The 17191-nt window shown below is 37.4% G+C and overlaps 1 protein-coding gene across 2 annotated transcripts in view; it reads right to left on the bottom strand.

The window, feature by feature from the left end:
- sun1a (Sad1 and UNC84 domain containing 1a) overlaps positions 1–13447 on the bottom strand; it is a 42496-nt gene extending 29049 nt beyond the window's left edge. The window contains exon 1 of one of the 2 annotated variants that reach the window (XM_067429957.1): positions 13280–13447. The gene's annotated coding sequence lies outside the window, so the exon portion shown is untranslated. Of the gene's footprint in view, positions 1–12686; positions 12840–13279 lie in introns of those variants that run through there. The other variant, XM_067429958.1, reaches the window with a different exon arrangement.
- Positions 13448–17191: the final 3744 nt, after the last annotated feature.

Raw genomic sequence — 17191 nt, 5'->3', positions numbered from 1 at the left:
ACTGTTTTACTCACATAAGTGTTGGACCATTCCTGTCAGATCCAATATAAGAGAAACAACATTAAAACACAATCTCAAATGTCTGCAAATCCAGCATCGACCTGAGATTTGTTTACAAACGATTCCGCAGCGAAATGAAGTGAACATGTCTTCCCCAACTTGAGCATTAAAAATTAAAATAAAGTTCAACCACACATTCCTAATATTAGGATCTTCCCCAACCAATCTTGCTATATTCTTTGCAGCTACATGAGTCGGTGAATTAGACGTGAATTACTGAATAAGACTTGCTGTAGAGTAGGGCTGCACGATATTGGAAAAAAAATTACATTGCAATATTTTCCCCAACGATATATATTGCGATATTGAGAGCCAGCAATCCAGGCTAAAGTCAATTATTACCATTCCATTATATTTTTTATTTCACTAATAAGCAAGCTTCATTACAAGTGACAAAAAGAAATGTTGGAAAGTATGTGTAAACCTGAAACTAAACCTCCAGTAGGTGGCAGCAGGTGACCGTCTTAATGAGTGAGTCACTGATTTGTTCATTCAAACGCTGAATCGTTCAGTAACACACTTGTTGCTGTGAGTGAGACGCATTACGGGTCTGCTGTGAATGATTTTCACTGTTGAAATAGAACAAAAACATTCAATATTGCATCTAAAATGTACGTGACTTTAAGTGAATGTTAATTAGTTGTTTAACTGTCATATGAAATCAGTGTCATTTTCAGTCATGATGGTATTCAGGAAACGCTCAAGTGTTGTAATTTCTTCTCAAGAGGCTACACGTGCGTCAACAGCACGACCTTATTATCATCAGTTCATTATATATTATCCATCGCTATCGATCGCCACTTACACTAAATTAATGCGCAAACATTCATGCATTTTGGTGATTCGCTAGTTCTTTTTTGTTTTAATCAGGCTCTTGTCCGTCGGGCAAGTACAATTCTCTTAATTGTCCCTTCAAAACGTACTTGTCCCGGACAAGCGTTAACGTCGAGCCCTGCTTTGTATTCATCGTAAAGAGCTTTGTGGTGCCTTTTTAGCGTTAAGTGATCAGACAAATGAGTGGTGTTTTCTTGTTTTGTGGCCACAGCTTTCTGATACTCCAAGCAAAGTACCTCTTTTTGGTCAGCATTCTCCTTTTTGAAGCCGAAATAGTCCCAAGTGAACGTTGGCTGCATGTGAGCGGTAAACAGCGGCACAGCGAACCAATCACTGTGTAGGCAGGCATGCGGAACGTGCATGTCACTCCAGCAACAAACTTGTGTTTACTGTGTGCTACCGTTCTCTTAATACACCATGGGCTACTACCCTTCACATCGCATGTTCCGGCGATGTGACTATCGCTCACGCGCACATTGCGATGTTGATGTAAAAACAGAACATCGTTCAGCCCTACTGTAGAGGCAGGTTGTCACGCGATGATGTAAAGATGTGAACACGATTGTTTTCTTGGCCTGGTGTTAAAAGAAAAGCATTTCTTTGACTAACAAGGACGTTTTCAGCTTACAGGATATTTTTATATTACAATGACCTTTTATACATCAAAAGCTCATGGGAAAGTTGATTTCTCAATTCATCACAGTTTTAAATCCTGACTTTATAAAAAAATAATTATAATATGTGTCTGACTTAAGTAGTAAATTAATAAATACTTATAGCTTTTAATTAGTGTGAAAGGATTTCACACAATTTTAGTACAAAAGAGAAAAAATAATTTTTAAAAGTTACAAACGGAAAAGTATGTATATTAGCTGAACTTTAAGCGTGCTCTGTCATCCTCATGTAAATGTCAGTGTTTACACAACAAATGCTTGAAGTCAAATGGGTTTCTGCAAAATCAAATCTGATGCGACATTTGACAACTAGCAAAAATCAAGCTGACTACTGCACTCTCTCTTATGGACTTTTTTTTCTTCCAATAAATTTCTCATTCCAAAATAAAGAGGAATGAATTAGTCATCTTATCAAGTACTGACCCTTCTATCCTGCTGGTGCAGCTGGCAGCATTTTTCTCTCTTTGTAATCATCCTGCAAACAGCAGAGTAGAAGAGCATTTGTGATCCCTCAGACACTGTCTGCAGTTTGTTCTTCTTGATCGGTCCTGAGCCAAATTCACAATGACAAATGGGTTGAAACAAATTCAGACTTGCACAAAGAACCACTCTTTCAGTTTGAGGATTCTGACCAGATGCCAGATGCCTACTAGCCTGGATGCCAGCTGAACTTAGCCCCGCAACCAAGGGCGTAAATTTGGTTCGAACATTGGGGGGGTTAAACGTTGGTGTGCTGCCTGGTTTTTTATATATATATATATATATATATATATATATATATAGGGGGCAGCGATTCACTGTTTTAATGAGTGAGTCACTAAAATCGTTCATTCATCCAATACGTTCAAAAGTCAGATGATTTAGGAAGAAAACAAACCGATGTGAATACTTTTGTCAGTGATAATTACAGACACTATTGAAAAATTAATTAGCAAAAAAGACAGCTGTTTTGGTAACTTTTACTAATAGTTATAGGGCATATAAATACATTGCAATGAATTAGCTAGCTAAATATTTTATGTCATGTGTACTTAGCTATTACACAATATTCTCATACCTCATTCTCAGTACATACATGCTTTATTTTTTTGCATCCCTCTCTGACCAGCAGTTAAATATAGTCTGCTGTCCATCACTTCTCTTCATTTTTGGCGCTAACGTTACCCGTGTCTCTCCCATTCAAACACCACTCGCGTTGTTTTGGTGAAAGTGTGACTCGCTGGTTGGGCGTTACCAATCGATTCAATGGAGGGGGAGAATTTTGTGTCTGATTTATTATGATAGTCATATTTGATTAGGAACAAAATTATTGTTACAAAATAAATGATTTTCATGTTGAAATATTGGGGGGGGGGGGGTTGTAACTGATGGACTTGAGTATTGGGGGGGAGGGGGGTTACCTACCCCCACCCCCCCATAAACTACGCCCCTGCCTGCAACCAAAAAATTTGAGGTCGGGAAGTTTGGTCCGGACTTGACTCGTTGTGGACTAACTACTTGAACCAGATCTGTTCGGACCAATCAAATTGTGAGGGCAAGCTTTATATAATGATGGGCAGATGATTGTACTCCTGAAGCACCACAAAGCATGCACAAGAATGACGTAGAATGACGTTTTGGGCATCCAGGAAATGCACACTTTAGCACCATTATGAGCACTGTGCCAAGACTAAAGAACAATTAATGTAGAATTCAACATCTCAGATATGCCGCGTCTTCCTCTGCTTGTAAACAAATTTCCTCGCTTCCGCTGGCTCTACGTCATATTTTCGCGCACGGGTCATGGTGTTTCGTGAGTTCACATCAGAGGCCCAGATGGAAGACAAGAATAAAGTTGAACAAAGTCATTATTTACAAAAAAATTTGAGCACAAAAACTATTCTCTTCCATTCATAAAATTATTACAGAACCACTGTGAGTGAGATATACTTTTAAACGACGTGCCTTTTATGGGTCTTGAGAGGGAAAGGCAGAAATGCCTTTCTGAGCCATCAGATTTCAACAAAAATATCTTATTTGCGTTCCAAAGATGAACAAAGGTCGTACGGTGTCGAACGACATGAGGGTGAATAATTAAAGGGGTTGTTCCGTGGTTTTTTTCTAGGCTTGGTTGTGTTTATGGGACCCAGTATAACATGTCTCGTTTAGAGTCTTGTGTAGGACTTTGTGGTACTGTATAACAGTGGTTTGGCTCTTATCTGACTAATAGATGTTCTCACCTGGGGCATTATTCATCCTCCAACATACCTCTTGGTTGTGGTGTCCCACAGGGATCTATTCTTGGATCTGTGCGGTTCTCCCTGTATTTGCTTCCACTGGCTTCTATTTTTGAAAAATATGGTGTCTCCTTTCATCTGTATGCCAATGATACTCAAATCTACCTCCCCTTACAGTGCAATTACAAATTTTCTCTTCAGCCTCTTTTAGATTGCCTTATTGAACTAAAGGTATGGCTTTCAAGCAATTTCTTACTTTTAAATGAAAATAAAACAGAAATTATTATGTTTGGCCCTAGGGAAACCAGCGCCTTTGATTTTGATCTCGGATTTCTCACCCTGTATAATACACAGTGTGCCAGGAATCTGCGCATCCTTTTTGACTCCAGCTTAAAATTTGACAAGCAGATCACTGCTGTTGTCAAATCATGCTTTTATCAACTTTGCCTTCTCAATAAGGTTAAACCCTTTTTATTAAGGAGCAATTTTGAAATTGCAATCCATGCTTTTGTCACATCGCGGCTTGACTACTGTAACTCACTTTACTATGGTATCTCTCAGGCATCCATCTCTCAAATGCAGCGGGTCCAAAACGCTGCTCCTAGACTGCTTAACAGGAAACAAAAATATGATCATGTAACACCAATTTTAATGTCTCTGCACTGGCTCCCTGTCAAGTATAGGATTGACTTTAAAATGCTGTTATTTGTTTATAAAGCCCTCAATGACCTAGCCCCTCGCTATCTTACTGATCTGTTAGTTCCATATAGCCCGACGCGAGACTTGAGATCACGTGATCGTGGCCTGCTGACAGTACCTAGAGTTACACTTAATCGCGGCTTTCGCTACCGCTGGACCCAAACTCTGGAATAGCCTTCCTCCCTATATTAGAGTCGCTTCTTCTCTAAATACATATAAATCTCATTAGCTTTTAACACTGCTTATGCTATCTTGGCTCTCCTTGTTTATTATTGATTGTTTATTTGCGTGCATGTTTTTGTTCGTTTACATTATTTATTTTATTGTTTTTCTTTGTTTTCTTTTAAACCTTGTACAGCACTTTGGTCAACCTTGGTTGTGTTTAAATGTGCTCTATAAATAAACATTGATTGATGTCTTAACACTTATTTTATTTTTTGAAACAACATTTTTCTTATATTTGACCTTCCACACTGCTGTCTCCACTGTCCTTTGAACAGCTTGTTTGCTTCCTGCTTCTATGAAGCCCACCCCTCCGAAAAACACAATGGTCTTAGATAGGTTAGATGGCTAAATGTAGTTTCCTGTATTTTTATTGGCTGAAGTGCCAAGCACAGGTTGCCAGAAACGCCACACCCCTTACCATTACGGGCAAAGTCACATTTGCGGTGACTAGCAAGGGATTATGATGTCACCAACCCAGGAAGAAGCTTGTTGTAGTCCAAACCGGCCGTTTTCATAGTCAATCAACTGCCGTAACTTTAAATCCATCTCCGTTTGTATTGCACTCTTAGCGCTGTAACTTTGCAGATACTGTTTATGCTCAAGCAGAAACATTACACATTAAAAGTGAAATCGCATGCAACCACCCCTTTAAATGACAGAATTTTCACTTTTAGGTGAACTAACCCTTTAAAGCAGGGGTGGGCAACAGTTTTAGTCTGAGGGCCACAGTTACTTTGGCAAAGTAAACGGAGGGCCACACAGGACAATTGCAGTTAAACATAGCTACATGATTAAATCGTACAAAATTATTAAATGCAGATATGTATAAGGCTACAGTTACTTTGACTTTTGCCAGCCTAATTCAAGGCCTGATAAATATTTGTTGCTAGGTCTGTCTGACATAGACTACTTTAAGGTTACAATAACTGGATTTACTACACTACCCCCTGCATATTTTTCAACTCTCATTCAAACCAGCTGTTGCTATTCAAGATCGAAAACTATTAACAAAACTGCAAATGTATGTATGCAGATCACATTAACATACAGACATACAGGCAATCTGGCTTGGAATTATCTAATTTAATTGGGGATACCTTCATCACTAAATGAAAAAAACATATTCAGCTTATTTCACTTGTTATTATTCCTTTATTGTAATTTCTTTTTTTTTTAACAAATGTTGTTTAAAACTTTTATGAAATGGAACACAATTTAACTGCAGGTCAACTTCATCACACGTATGCTTGCTTAAGGTTTAAAGAACAACATGGAATGGTTCTATGCGTCTCACAAAATTTAAATTTGATTTAGCTGTATCATCATCCCCACGTGAAATTGTTAAGGAGGCTTAACTTTATACCATCAATGATCAATACACACTGATAACTATCTTAATAAAAAGATAAGCCAGTGTCCTTTATTATGCATATATTGACCCTTTCACGCTTAATTTTATTATTCTAACTGACTCCCGAGTGAGTTTTTTCAAGGCAATTCCTAGTTTAGATTGTTCCCCCTTAATGTTTCCATGGCAATGTGTCATATTTGTCACGTGACACCGCACCGACAATAACACTGTATTACAGATGCATCGCTTTTATTCCCAGAGAATTCGGGTCATCAGTTTCTCCTGAAATACATGCAAGAAAGTGGCCAATAAACTGTGACAAGAATAGAGTAAAATTCCACTATGTTTGTTTGATATAATATTACTTTCGGAAAAAATATATTTGAATAGATTCTTATTGCTGCTTCCACAGCCATCAGTGTGTATTTTACTCCAAATGTATTGTTTTACTCGTGCTTATGTGTATTGAAATGTCTGAAACCTAAAATAAACATTATGAGTGTGAAAAAAAAACTGCATAGTTGTGATATATGACAGCGCTGAGGCTGAGCTTGTCCGTCTCTGGCTCAGTGCCAACCAACGAGCAAAAGCACAGTTTGAATCCAGCATGCGACATCACTGAACATTCTAAATACCATGCGGGACCGTACTCTCAGGGGCACAGAAGTAAAAATCCCATATATGCGACCATAGCGATCAACAGCTTAAACATTTCATTTGTAATCCTGAGTACAAAAATTCAACTTCCATCCAAATTGCCAGCACAGAGCACATCGCGGGGGCCGGATTGAAGCACTATGCGGGCCGGATCCGGCCCCCGGGCCGTATATTGCCCATGTATGCTTTAAAGGGTTACTTCAGCGATTAGCATATGGCTTTGTATCAGTAGAAACCCTGGTGTATATTCGAATGATTGTGCTCCCCCCTCTCATATCCCCCTGAGACGAGAGATTTATGCATTTTATTTCTGGAAAAATTCCTCCCATGATGCAAATATCGTCAATTTTTGCCATCGGAGGAATTGTTGGCCAGAGGTTAAAGACTACAGCCAGCAGAGGGAGCCATTTCCTCATGTTTTCAACTCACGCGTGGGGGATGGGAGCTTTCAAAGGCATGAACTGAAAATGCACCAGACTGAACATGCGCTGTGAATCTATGCCACGGACGCGTCTACCTCAGCTCTCATCAAAAGCTCAACCATGACTGTCAATAGACCGTTTTGGGCTGTGAGACTCCCTCAGCGGCTAAATCACATATTAAACAGCCACGTTCAGCTTTTAATTGTAGTGTCTGCTCTCTAACTGAACTGATTTTATGAAAATGAACACAGTTGCGGTGGGAAAGTGATCAGTGATTCAGTAATCTAGTAGCCGTGGCTTTGGGAGTGGCCTTGTAGGGGAGCGAAGCATTCTGGGAATTGTTATCTTTCATCCCCATGAGACAAAAATACGTTTTCTGTCTAGAAAGTCTAGAAAGCACTAAATAAAATAATTTTCACATTTCTACTACATTAATAACCCAGTTTAAATACAGATTCATCTTCCCAGCACTGAAGTACTCCTTTAAGGGCCCCTCAAAGTTTGAAAAAAAAAATCCTTAGGAAAACAATAGGGTAAACGACTGCAAGCCCATACAACAGCAAAAATCTTAAATCCTAATTAACTTTTTTGAACATGTTGGATAAAATCTATTTCAGCCACAATGTTGAACAAACACATCCAGAGTGATGCTTCAGAGTCTGATTCACCCACACTAGACAGACAGAGTGTGAAATTAGCAAGCATCACTGTAAAAATTACACTTCCCGAACATAAACAATAGTTTTTTTTAAATCATTTAATTAATTAAAAAAAAGTGTAGTCTGATTATGAGCATTTTAAAATGTAAATCTATTCAGGGATGGAAATTAACTTTTTTTGTCCACCGGCCACTGTTGCTGGTAGATTTCAAAATCTACCAGCCACTTTCTTTTATTTTAACCAATAATGTGTAACTGCATGTGAAAATTAATACTACAAGCTCAACAATACTTAAGCAGTTTATTTAATCTCAAATCCATTATCTGCTTACACCCAGACCAAATTAAGATTTTAAACTCCAACCGTTGCTCTTATAATTAGACCCCATTGACATGCATTATACGAACAACGGTTGGAGTTTAACATCTTAATTTGTGTTCTACTGAAGAAACAAAACACACCTACAACTAATAAACGACAAAAAAACTTGGGTAAGACATGCATGTAGACTGTATGATGATGACACACCTATTGAATTGTATGCTGTAAACCTGAATAAGTTGGCAAAACTCAAAATGAGCCAATCAGTTGCGTCAATTTTTAAGTTATCGGTTAACCGATACATTTTAATTGTTCTTAACTTCAAATGTTCTGAGTACACTTTTTCAAACATTTAACTTAATTTTCATGCAACCTCAATGTGAACATTTTTAGTATAAACTTAGCTATAACAAGCCAATTCAGAAAACACTAACTTAACAATAGCTTGCAGCACTCGCTGAATTAATGCAACAAAGGTACAGTGCTGTCACTGGGGCAGTACCCTAAGTTACAAAAGTGAAAAGGAACATCTTTGTACATTACTCACCCCAAAATGGTATATATTAGTACCTTAAAAGTTACATATCAGTACTTTAAGAGTGCAATTTAGTACCTTAAAGGTACATAGTAGAACCTTAAAGGTACATATTAGTACCTTTTCGGTTTTGTACCTTAGGATACCGCCCCAGCGACAGAAATGTACCATTTTTTCTGACAGCGTATAAAGCATTTAATGTACTTGCTCTCAAAACAAGCTGCATACATCACTTGTCGCCATGATGGCAACTTCAAAAACCCACATTAACAGAAACTCTTCTACATTTGCATGAAACATTAATTACTACCAAATAGGGCTGCACGATTTGGGGAAAATATATAATTGCGATTATTCTGGGTAAAATTGCGATTGCGATTTAAAATGTGATTATTGTTATTATAATTTTTTACAAATGAAAAGTGTGTGTATATAACATTGTGTTTTTATATTAATGTGACTAATAATAACTATTATGATTATTATTACTGCAAAAAATATTTTTAAAAATAAGAAATATTACCATTACAATAACATTTTCATAATTACAAATAAAAAAGTGTACGTCAGAATAAATATAACAATATAATACTAATACTAATTATTATTATTATTTTTGTAATATTTTACAGAAACTTATTTTACAAAAAAAAAAACTGCTGGGTTACCTGTTAATATGCAGACAGCCTATGACTGAAAACATTAGAAAGGTCTAAGCCTAAGGAGTTATTCTTAAAGGGGGGGTGAAATGCTGTTTCATGCATACTGAGCTTTTTACACTGTTTAAGACTTGGATTCCCATCCTAAACATAGACAAAGTTTCAAAAACTAATGTTGGACATTTGATGAGTATTTCTGTGTCAAAAATACTCCTTCCGGTTTCTCACAAGTTTCGGCGAGTTTTTTTCGAGTATGGGTCTACTTGACGTTAATAAGAGCGGAAGGTCCTTGTATGGGCAGTACGGGCTCTTCTCCCGGTAGGGTGTGCGCGCGCGTGACTAGAGCACGCTGTAAACAGTCCCTCAGATGCAGATCCAGTCGTCCGTGAACACTTATGTGGCGCCGCGCTCCACTTTATTCCTATGGGTGACGTCGAGCGACTTCAACGCTTCTGCACAGCATTCCGGGAAGGCAGCGCTGCATTTGAACCGATTTGAACGCAGAAATGACGGGAAGCTTCACAACATCGTTTCAGTTGCGTCTCAAAATGGATTTACACGCTACTGCTGTCACAGGACTTTACCAAATCATACCAAAGAAGTGTGTTTTTGACGGAGCAGTCCCAGCGATAAAGTTTCGGTCCGTCTTTGGAAGCAGCCGGTGAGTTAACTTAAACTGCTTCAAATGTCTCTGCTATTGGCTACGGACGCATGAGTAAACATCAGTAAACGACACGATCGCGTGCTTCGTCATTCAAATGCGCTAACGGTTACTCCATTGTTGTTCTCTGTATAACGTTACAGTATGCTTGCTACTTCTAAGGTCTAGTCGCATACAATAGTCCATAAACCGAATCATGTCCTCATACACTGCGAGTAAACACACAGAAATGTGGAGAGGCCATTAAATACAGTAACTTACATACCACAGAGACGGACGTCCTGATGTTGCCGTTTCTCCTGTTCAATTTATTTCCCTCAGATTAGATTCTGGATCATTATCTGTATTTGCTGAGAGAGCCATGGCTTTCTCCACGCTTGAGGACGTCACCGCTTTGCGTGCTTGTCATTCTTTAGCTCCGCCCACACGATACGCCTCCAGGCGCTCGGTTTTTTCCGGAAAGACTTGGTACAGCCTATATTTCTTTTATAAATATGATAAAACTAAAGACTTTTCGGAGATATGAAGGATGCAATACTACTCTATAGGTACTCAAGATTGACATGAGATTGACTGAAACTGAGTGTTTCACCCCCCCTTTAAAGTCTGTTTTTAATACGAAATATGAACCTCTTGTGCATCCACTGTGGGGGAAAAAACTCCTGTACATTGAAGAAAAACATGGATTGTCCAACAAATTTATAATTGTTTAAGTTTATTAAGTTTTAAAATGTATTAAGCATTAATTTCTTATTACTGATTACCCAAAAGTTTTTAATTAATACTGAAAGCCAGAGGTCGCCCTCGAGCGGAAAACGCCACATTCGCCTCAGAGAAGTAATGGACGTTAGTTTTCAGGAAATCCATAATGTGAAGCTAACGCTGTAAACAGAAGAGAGACGCTTTGATTAAACATGACGACAATAAACACGACTGCAGCAAAATATGGAGTATTTGAGTTCTTCAAGCCGTCAAGGGTATTTTCATAATAATAAAGTGTATTATAATGCAGTGCTGATTGACATAGACTGCTATAAAATAACGCATCGTCTGCCTCACACTGATGAGAAGCCACATCAGCTCACAAACACTTGACTGACGATGAAGTGAGGTAAAACAAAAGATGTTATTAAACGTTGTCTTTTGTTGAACAGGTTTATGAAGATGTTTGACTCGTGTTGCTTTTTCAAACGCACGTTTATAAGCGACTCAAACTCGCAGTCTTTCAGACGGAGCAGCGTTTATCAAAGAGCCGATCTTCACTAACACACTGGGCATTTATTTATTTAATTAAAATCGCAGCCTTTGTGCTTTCATAATCGCACACAAGCCAAATCGCGATTGCGGTTCGATTTCGATTAATCGTGCAGCCCTACTACCAAATCTCTCACTTAACATTCATTTTACACACAAAAACAACAACAACAACAAAATACTTAAATTAAGCACTACTCTCCCTTTCGAGTGCCATGGGCAAAGCATGCCGGGAAATAGAAATCCCAGCCCAGTTTCAGTTAAACTTAAGTTTGTCTAAATTAAAAGAAATTATTTCATAAAGCTTAAAACAATGAAAAAGTTCAGTTCCGTGAACTTGAAACAGAAAGTGCAAAATACACATAAAAAGTTAATTTGACTGAACTGTTTAATTTAAGTTTGCCCAACTCAAACCAATGAAATTTTTTTTTTTAGCATTAGTGTTGATGTTATGTTACAAGATAATATAGAATAAATGGGCAAAACAAAGAAAAAAAACAGTAAATGTTGGACTCATGCATCAAACTAACCACAATGTACTAATGCATTCAAAATGCAAACAGCATTTTGAATAGTCTAAAGTATAGACAAAACTTGGTCCAAATAATTACTGCAAAAAAATAAAGTATTAAGACCAAGACAGACAGGACAAGCATTGACAGACACAGGCCTAACCTATAAATGATGAGTTTGATTTTCCATAGTACAGAATTCTAGACAAGCTAACTACAACATTTATAAAAACACTTAAAAATATATAAATACAAGACAAGCCTATGCCATGTCTTCGCTCTATTCTGACAGCACTGCTTGCATACTTGTAAGCACACAGAGAAAAAGGGGGGGGGGGGGGGGGGTCAAACTTGTACCTTTAGAGGGGTACACCAGCTTGTCACGTGGACAATCTTTGTACTTTTGTTCTTATTAGAGGTCCATATTAGCCCATTAGAGTATAAATACGAACATTTAGCACAACTATGATCCTTTTGTAGTAGAAAAGGGTACAAAGATGTCCGTTTAAGGGTAGTACCTCTAAAGGTACAATTTTGACACCCTTCGTCTCTGTGTACACCATGCAACAAATATGCTTATGTAGCCTGTGGTGTTGGCATGAACAAACAACACAAAATTAATTAAAAAAACAAAATCAAACAAAACGAAGGGGGGGAAATCCAACACAATTTGAAGTCATAGCTCTGTACAATGACAACCACGATCTCATGTACCTTTGGCTGTGGAATTACCATAAGCATATTTTTCACACAATGCAGCGTGGACACATTTAAGCTATACAAATGCCCAAAATATATAAAATAATGATAAATACTCAAAGCAACTGAGCAGTCAATCGACCAGCATTGTGTTGTATTATTACACAAGCAGGTTTGATGACAATACGCGGTCTCATGCGTATGCAGCGTCTTCGCTTTAACTATGGAGAACAAACAGGACACTTACATGAAACGGGTCTCGTCAGAATCTCATCTTTAACACAAGAAACAGCACCTCCGTTAAAGCATTATAATCCATATACGCGGCCGCCCCCAGCAGCTGAAATGTCGCATCATCAAGAGAAGGCGTCTCAAACCAATGAGAAGAGCATCGGCTTACCGCCGCGAAATACAAACACTGATATCTGCACATGACAGACAATATATCATCCAACATTAAATATCAGCTACTAAAACACACCATTTCAAACACTGATATTCCGAAACCTCATGTTACTACAGGTATAAACCAACTAAATAAAACAGCAACTGAATGAAACCCCACAATAAATGTCCCAAACGCCATGGAGAAATGTAAACTTAACGTATATGAAAACAAAGTCTCAGCTTTCAAATTGTGTACGTTTTAATACGAAATGCAAACAATAAATACCGTTTAGGCGCACTAAATATGGCATAACTGCTTTCCTATAATGAAAAAATATTGTTGCTTTACAAATATTTTTATTATAAATATTGAAGCAACAGCAGCACCTGTCGGAGTTGACTAACGTTGGCCAGTTAGCAGCTCAAACTGATTTTAAAGTAACGTTAACTTACCTGAGCTCAAACGTCGTTATTTTCCTCTCAGATCAAATATGAAGCTAACGTTATAAAACCTGATCTACAGTTTATTAAAAATAACGATCATGCGTTAGTTTGTCTTCTCTTCACGTTACAATAAGATGGCGCTAACGGTGAGTCATTTCTCTAATCAAGCCTCAGGTGCTATTTAAATATCACGTCACGCACTTGAACTTGAGAAACGACGTCATATCCGCCAAGCTCAACTGGCGTTTCATTACCTTGTTTTGTTTAGTTTTATTTATTTGTAATTATTAATAATGGTTATTGTAATATATGTTATATAGTTTTAGTCATTATTTTTGATTTATGGAATTTATTTTCTATTTACTATATTTTGTCATGATTTTAACATTTATTATGAGGTATTAAAATCCACTTGTGTTTCCCCCACAGCAGTCCCCTTAAAGAGACCGTCCACACCAAAAAGAAAAATTACTCACCCTCATTCCATCCTAGGTTTATATGAAATTCTTCTTTCAGACGAATACAGTCATATCCCACCTAATCCAAGCTTTATTACGGAGCCCCTTACATGACATGCAAGAAAAAAAGGTAAATAGTGCGCACAATTTACTATTTAGTTCCCTTGATTTATAAATCATGCACACATTATACTAATTTGTTCCCTCGATTTATAAATTGTGTGCACGATTTAGTAATTATTGGTAAATCGAGGGAACTAATAGTTAAACGCACGTGCACGATTTAGCAAATCGAGGGAACGAATTAGTGAAATGTGCACACTGTTTATAAATTGAGGGAATGAATTAGTAAAATGTGCGCACTATTTATAAATCGAGGGAACGAATTAGTAAAACGTGCGCATGATTTAGCCTAATAGTTTTTTACTGCATGTCATGTGCATGGCTCCGTACTTTATAATGGCAGTAAATGGCAGGCCAAAATTTGAAGCCCAAAAAAGTGCATCCATCCATTATAAAAGTACTCCACATGGCTCAGGGGGATTAATAAAGGCATTCTGAAGTGATTCGATTGGTTTGTGTAAGAAAAAATATCCATAATTTAAACTTAACGTAAAGTAAAATATCTAGCTTCCAGCAGACCTCCTTCCGTATTCAATTTACACAGAAAGTGTAAGGCCTCTCACAGTTCAAATCGCTTGTTATACGTCCTACGTCGTGGTTGCGCCAGATATAGGCTACTCTTTTTCCATAATTTGATAATAGAAAGTGGTAAAAAAAAAATTAGAAAGGATAGTATTTGTAAGATTAATATAGTTCTGTTTTAAACCAATTATACCATATTCTTCAATAAAATCATTGAATATAAATCTCTACTTTTGTCTTCTAAGTCTGAAAAGAAAACAAAGCCCATATTAAAACCAATCAGGGAAGAGAAAAGGATTTATGAGCTGATAATATATAATAATGATAATATAATGACAATATTAATTATTCCATTTCTGCTAATCTAATCATAAACACTATCTTTCTAAAAAAAAAACGTTTAACAGATTATTTAAATTATTAACAGTTTAACTAATCTGTCATGTGCCGATTCGGACTGAAATATTACGGAGGTAGAAGTGTTAGGTATATTGTGTAATAAAACAAAATAATCAAAATATTTGTGTTTATGTCAATAAACAGAATTCATTGATTGCATATTGTATTGCTACTCATTTAGCTTAGGGGCTATGATGAATAATTAAAGCTTTGCTAATTCCACAAATTATTCCACAAATTGTAACAATTCCACGAAAATATTATTGTAATTTCATTACGTCAAAAAAAATATAGATAATAATTTTCCCCACAAAACTTTGTTCTCAAATTGTTCATGTTGAAAACAGTATTGCGTTACTACATGTATTCTACATGGGGTAGACTACATGGGTGTGTGTGTGGGGGGGGGGGGGGGGGGAGTGATGCCAAGAGAGCCAAACAATGGTTTAATATTGACTATAATATCTTTAAGTAGCTGCAAATAAAGAGGTTCCAAAGCAGAGACAGAATGCAACAACGGAGAGGGTTCAGTGTGAAGAGGGCATGCTTTGGGTCTCAAGAGATTTTGTGGTCTCAGCAGACATAGTATTTACCGGGAGCAAACATTTTTCATAAAAAGCAAACTTAGCACTTATCCCAACTATCTTTTTACAGTCAGCTATGACGATGAGTGGAATGTGAAGCTGGAAATGCAGGAGCCGCTGGAGGTCTTCACGTCTGTTGATGTACAGTTAAACACGTGAAATATCAGTCAACCAGGTCAGAAGCAAGATGCTCAGACCCTCAGCATTAAGTCGAGAGTCAATTTTGCAGGCAACTGAGCCGTTCTTCTGGAGGCCTAAACCCATTGTTGAGGGTCAGGGGTGGGAGAAGACAGACAAAGGGATTTTTGGAGTCTGTTCTGTCTGTTCTTGTGGACCCATTCTGGCCCCATTTCTCATTGACCTGTTTGCTGCTGGTTTCGATTTTAGTCAATACAGGTAAAGCTGGGAAAGGTGGAGGATTTCTAAAATTGTGCTGCAATTACAGCAAATGCTAGCAAAGTATTTTAAGGTTGAGCATTCCAGCTCATTGGCTACTGATACAGCAGGAACCAATCAAGAGTGGTCAGTGCCCTAAAGAATATGATGGCCATTTCTCAGTACCGAGTATGCAAACTTCTGACTTGTGTCCTTGGTATTTCAGACTTGCCAAGTTACAATTCTGCTAATATAACTGCAGCATTCTTCATCACGTCACTCAGCTCGCTCTAATCCGTCAATCTCTGTATGTGTATTTTAAGCTACAATAAAACTAAATATGTCATAAAACACCACTCTGCCTCTTTTCATTTTCATTAAAAAAAATCTTAAACATATTAATAGCCACACACATGTGTTTCAGGTAAAGCATACCTTTATTCACTGCATGTATTATTATTATCACTATAATACAATTAAATGACATAAAAAAAACAACTAAGTCTCTTTTTGTTAAATGTGAGTTTATGAAAGATCAAATAGCCATTATAAAGGTAAAAGAAGCTACACAAGAAATAAAGCAAACAATCCAGTCAAACATACAAAGTCAGTGCTAGTGGGCTACAACTATTAAACAAGCCTAAAAATACAAAGTTATGAAACTTCACTTTGCTCAAGCTCAGCCAAAATGATTTGCCAGTTAGACAAATTATATCTCATGTTTAACCACTACAGAGACATCAGAGTCAGCGGCAAACATCAGAAGAACCAGCTGAAGAAAGGCTGCTCTCAGAGGGGTTAAAGAGCGCTGAGCGCCCGGTGATCAACTGGATCTCACAACTCTGAAAACGGCAGATCAAATTCAAATAGGCGATCTCTTTATGAATAAACCACAGGTTTGAACTTTAAACAAGTACATTTAGTGAAACATTAACAGTAGTATTTTTAAATTACACTGGGTTTCTCCTCTGCTAATGACACTTGTTGTTTGGCACGAGATGCATTCTGGGATACCTGTCTGTCTCAAGTCGGCTAAAGTCACCTCTCGATAAATCCTCGATAAAAGGGGCGGATCAAGGACACATCCGGGGATTTTAAATATCCTTGGCTAGAACTTTGAAATGGAACAGTATTGGGCAGTGACTGATGATTTTACTCTTGTACAGACTTAAGAATGCATTTTGAGAAATAGGCTATTACTTACTAGTAAAAATACAGTGACGACTATAATACTGGGAACAATTTAAGCTAAAATGGATTGCGATAGCCTAAGCATCATGAACTGGTTAGTAGACTGGTGAAGATATAAAGCCCATTTATGATTTTGCTAATTAAGGAGTGGAGGTTGACATTCGTCATTATTTTATTGTCGTATTTTACAATCATCTATCTTTTTACTATCCTTCTCAAAAACAAATGATTTAAGTTTTTAACAGTTTAACTAATCTGCGCTGCCATGT

Source organism: Pseudorasbora parva, chromosome 21, assembly GCF_024679245.1.
Source record: "Pseudorasbora parva isolate DD20220531a chromosome 21, ASM2467924v1, whole genome shotgun sequence".
Lineage (NCBI taxonomy): Eukaryota > Metazoa > Chordata > Actinopteri > Cypriniformes > Gobionidae > Pseudorasbora > Pseudorasbora parva.
This window is presented reverse-complemented; position numbering and strand designations above follow the sequence as displayed.